Source organism: Caretta caretta, chromosome 8 (assembly GCF_965140235.1).
Source record: "Caretta caretta isolate rCarCar2 chromosome 8, rCarCar1.hap1, whole genome shotgun sequence".
Classification (NCBI taxonomy): Eukaryota; Metazoa; Chordata; order Testudines; family Cheloniidae; genus Caretta; species Caretta caretta.
In genome coordinates this window covers 107,515,071-107,520,283 of record NC_134213.1, presented here as the reverse complement: position 1 = coordinate 107,520,283, position 5,213 = coordinate 107,515,071, and the positions used below count along the sequence as shown (strand labels likewise).

General features: G+C 48.8%; 1 long non-coding RNA gene across 1 annotated transcript; it reads left to right on the top strand.

Moving 5' to 3' along the window:
- Window positions 1-3,204: 3,204 nt before the first annotated feature.
- LOC125641736 (uncharacterized) lies at window positions 3,205-4,752 on the top strand. Its single transcript, XR_007358136.2, has 2 exons — window positions 3,205-3,513; window positions 4,100-4,752. It is a non-coding gene; the product is annotated as an uncharacterized LOC125641736 (long non-coding RNA).
- Window positions 4,753-5,213: the final 461 nt, after the last annotated feature.

The window sequence follows — 5,213 nt, the reverse complement described above, 5'->3', positions numbered from 1 at the left end:
TTAGGAAAAACTTTTTCACTAAGAGGGTGGTGAAACACTGGAATGCGTTACCTAGGGAGGTGGTAGAATCTCCTTCCTTAGAGGTTTTTAAGGTCAGGCTTGACAAAGCCCTGGCTGGGATGATTTAACTGGGAATTGGTCCTGCTTTGAGCAGGGGGTTGGACTAGATGACCTTCTGGGGTCCCTTCCAACCCTGATATTCTATGATTCTATGATTTGTGGGTAAGATCTGATTTGTATATTGACCTGGGTCTGGGGCGTGGTCCTTTGGGATCGAGGGAACCTTTTTTCTTTTACTGGGGTATTGGTTTTCATAACCATCTGTCCCCCTAACGAGGGGCACTGGTGGGGATACTGGGAAACTGGAGTATCTAAGGGAATTGCTTGTGTGACTTGTGGTTAGCCTGTGGGGTAAAACTGAAGTCCTCCATCTGGCTGGTTTGGTTTGCCTTGGTGGGCTGATGCTAAAGATGCTGCAGAAGCAATGAAACTGCAAGCCCTGAGAGACGGCCTGCAGTTGGAACATGAACAAAATCTGGCAGAAATTTGAATGAGAGAGAAGCAAGCCTTGGCCCAGCTGGAGAAGGAGGCTGATGAAAGAAATGAAAAGGGCTCGCAGGGGGCATCTGGAGCTGCTGGCTGCTGCAGAGAAAGCTCAACAAATGCAACAGGAGACAGCTAGACTCCAGCTCCAAGTCAAAAAAGCAACGGAAGAACAGCAGAAAGTGTATCCTCTTGAAAGTCCGGTTTACAACTCTGTTGATACATTGTATTACTCTGAGCAGTTTTCTGTGTTTAAGCAGTTGTGCTATGGCCAGGGAGAGGGGGACTCTAACCTGGAGGGAAATAGCTGTTTGTCTGTGCAAAAAAGCTGTTTGTCTATGAATGAAGTTTCTGACTGTCTGTCTAATGTCTCAGAAGTGAATCTGGAGTTAGATCAAGAGCAGAAAGATCTCATTGGTCACAACAATGCTTCTCAGGAGCAGATTAAAGTGGATGGCCAGGTTGAAGCCCTAACTGAGGAAGGAAAGGGTAGATTTTTGATGGGTGATGGATTGTTGGCTAGCACAGCTTGTAAAAGTGAACCTGGAAAGGGAAACTGTGATTTGCTGGAAGTAGCTCATGGTAGTGAGAAGAGCAGCAGGGTACCTGTTGGGAGTGGCAAGGTGCTTGGTAAGGAAAGTCTGGATGAGCCTAGGCAGCCTTGTGAGCTGATGGCTGTGTCTAGTCAGCAGGGTGGGAAGGCGAGGAGAGTGGAAGATGAGTGTCCCTGGACCTAACCTGTTAGCTGGGTGGAGAATTGTGAGAGTGAAGGAAATGTGCCTGTGTGTGTCAGGGGTATTGACTTGCCTATGTAGGGAGCTACCCCGGTCTCCAAGTAGTTGTCTGTGACCAGCCCTGTGCGCTGGGACAAGGGGAATGAGATCCCAAGCTGTGTGTCTGGGAAAGGAGAAAGTGTCTCCGGCTCTTCTTTGTCTGGAGAGGACAGAAGGGGCCTTTCAGCCTGTGATGGTTGAGAATGGTCTCAGAGTTGGTTCTGGATTCAGCTAAAGCCCAGGAAGGGAATGGTTCTAAGTTTGTGTCTGCTTGGGAGAATGGCCCTGTAACTAGGTTGCATCCAGTTAGTGTCCTAGCAAAATCCCAGAGACCAGACAATTCTGGTGCTTGTATTTTGCCTGTTGCTAATGTGTGTCTGGGAAAGGGTGTAGCAACAGATCAGGGTGATACCCAGCCAGGGCATAAGGAGAGCAGAGAGGTGATTTGATTGTGTTACCTACTGAGGGTGTGGAAACTTGTAGCAAGAAAGAAAAGATTCCTGAACTTGTGTGTGGCCAAGGGAAGGAGAATGCTTCTAACCTTTTATCTAGGAAGTCTGTCAGTTTGCCTGAAAGGGGATTGTGTAGGAATCCACCGGATGGGCCAGAGGTAATTCTGGATGTAAGGGAGACCCAGAAAGAGTCTGTTGTTACTCAGGGAAGTGTTCCTCTAGAGCAAGCCCTAGGTAAAAAGGGTAAGAGCAGAATTTCTGTGATTTGTTGCATAGAAAAGCCCCTAGGGAAAGGAATCCTCATGGAGTCTTTGCAAGCAGTTTACTGCAACTGAAGGGTGTGAAAGTGATTTAACCAAGAAAGTTTCAGTTCCTAACAGCCAGAAATTTTCTGCTGTGAATGGATCCACTGACTCTCCTGTTGAAAGATCCAGTGTGGATAGCTCTGAGAAGGTCTCAGATGGAGTGAAAGCTGTTAAGAAAGTTGAACAGTCCTATAACCAAGTGGCTGTGTCTGGCCAGCTTGCTGGGGAGACAAGGTTGTTGAGAGAGGAATGTCTCCATGCTGATCCTTTGAGTGAACAGTCAGTGTCTCAGCCCTGGCCTACACTAGGACTTTAGGTCGAATTTAGCAGCATTAAATCGATGTAAACCTGCACCCGTCCACACGATGAAGCCCTTTATTTCGACTTAAAGGGCTCTTAAAATCGATTTCCTTACTCCACCCCTGACAAGTGGATTAGCGCTTAAATCGGCTCGAATTTGGGGTACTGTGGACACAATTCGACGGTATTGGCCTCCGGGAGCTATCCCAGAGTGCTCCATTGTGACCGCTCTGGATAGCACTCTCAACTCAGATGCACTGGCCAGGTAGACAGGAAAAGAACCGCGAACTTTTGAATCTCATTTCCTGTTTGGCCAGCGTGGCAAGCTGCAGGTGGCCATGCAGAGCTCATCAGCAGAGGTGACCATGATGGAGTCCCAGAATCGCAAAAGAGCGCCAGCATGGACTGAACGGGAGGTACGGGATCTGATCGCTGTTTGGGGAGAGGAATCCGTGCTATCAGAACTCCGTTCCAGTTTTCGAAATACCAAAACCTTTGTCAAAATCTCCCAGGGCATGAAGGACAGAGGCCAAAACCTTTGTCAAAATCTCCCAGGGCATGAAGCAGTGCCGCGTGAAACTGAAGGAGCTGAGGCAAGCCTACCAGAAAACCAGAGAGGTGAACGGCCGCTCCGGGTCAGAGCCCCAAACATGCCGCTTCTATGATGAGCTGCATGCCATTTTAGAAAAAAGAAAAGGAGTACTTGTGGCACCTTAGAGACTAACCAATTTATTTGAGCATGAGCTTTCGTGAGCTACAGACGTGAGCTGTAGCTCACGAAAGCTCATGCTCAAATAAATTGGTTAGTCTCTAAGGTGCCACAAGTACTCCTTTTCTTTTTGTGAATACAGACTAACACGGCTGTTACTCTGAAACATGCCATTTTAGGGGGTTCAGCCACCACTACCCCAGCTGTGTTGTTTGACTCCTTCAATGGAGATGGAGGCAATACGGAAGCAGGTTTTGGGGACGAAGAAGATGATGATGATGATGAGGTTGTAGATAGCTCACAGCAAGCAAGCGGAGAAACCGGTTTTCCCGACAGCCAGGAACTGTTTCTCACCCTGGACCTCGAGCCAGTACCCCCCGAACCCACCCAAGGCTGCCTCCTGGACCCAGCAGGCGGAGAAGGGACCTCTGGTGAGTGTACCTTTTAAAATACTATACATGGTTTAAAAGCAAGCATGTGAAAGGATTACTTTGCCCTGGCATTCACGGTTCTCCTAGATGTACTCCTAAAGCCTTTGCAAAAGGTTTCTGGGGAGGGCAGCCTTATTGCGTCCTTCATGGTAGGACACTTTACCACTCCAGGCCAGTAACACGTACTCGGGAATCATTGTAGAACAAAGCATTGCAGTGTATGTTTGCTGGCATTCAAACAACATCCGTTCTTTATCTCTCTGTGTTATCCTCAGGAGAGTGAGATATAATTCATGGTCACCTGGTTGAAATAGAGTGCTTTTCTTCAGGGGACACTCAGAGGAGCCCGTTCCTGCTGGGCTGTTTGCCTGTGGCTAAACAGAAATGTTCCCCGCTGTTAGCCACAGGGAGGGGGGAAGGTTGAGGGGGTAGCCACGCGGTGGGGGGAGGCAAAATGCGACCTTGTAATGAAAGCACATGTGCTATGTATGTAATGTTAACAGCAAGGTTTACCCTGAAAGAGTGTAGCCACTGTTTTATAAAATGTCTTTTTAAATACCGCCGTCCCTTTTTTTTTCTCCACCAGCTGCATGTGTTTCAATGATCACAGGATCTTCTCCTTCCCAGAGGCTAGTGAAGATTAGAAAGAAAAAAAAAACGCACTTGAAATGTTTTCCAAGCTCATGCTGTCCTCCTGCACTGACAGAGCACAGACGAATGCGTGGAGGCAAATAATGTCAGAGTGCAGGAAAGCACAAAATGACCGGGAGGAGAGGTGGCGGGCTGAAGAGAGTAAGTGGCGGGCTGAAGAGAGGGCTAAGCTCAAATGTGGCGGCAGCGTGATGAGAGGAGGCAGGATTCAATGCTGAGGCTGCTGGAGGACCAAACCAGTATGCTCCAGTGTACGGTTGAGCTGCAGCAAAGGCAGCTGGAGCACAGACTGCCACTACAGCCCCTGTGTAACCAACCGCCCTCCTCCCCAAGTTCCATAGCCTCCACACCCAGACGCCCAAGAACGCGGTGGAGGGGCCACCGGCCAACCAGCCACTCCGCCACAGAGGATTGCCCAAAAAAAAGAAGGCTGTCATTCAATAAATTTTAAAGTTGTAAACTTTTAAAGTGCTGTGCTTAAAGTGCTGTGTGGCATTTTCCTTCCCTCCTCCACCACCCCTCCTGGGCTACCTTGGTAGTCACCCCCCTATTTGTGTGATGAATGAATAAAGAATGCATGAATGTGAAGCAACAATGACTTTATTGCCTCTGCAAGCGGTGATCGAAGGGAAGAGGGGCGGGTGGTTAGCTTACAGGGAAGTAGAGTGAACCAAGGGGCGGGGGGTTTCATCAAGGAGAAACAAACAGAACTTTCACACCATAGCCTGGCCAGTCATGAAACTGGTTTTCAAAGCTTCTCTGATGCGTACCGCGCCCTCCTGTGCTCTTCTAACCGCCCTGGTGTCTGGCTGCGCGTAACCAGCAGCCAGGCGATTTGCCTCAACCTCCCACCCCGCCATAAACGTCTCCCCCTTACTCTCACAGATATTGTGGAGCACACAGCAAGCAGTAATAACAGTGGGAATATTGGTTTCGCTGAGGTCTAAGCGAGTCAGTAAACTGCGCCAGCGCGCCTTTAAACGTCCAAATGCACATTCTACCACCATTCTGCACTTGCTCAGCCTGTAGTTGAACAGCTCCTGACTACT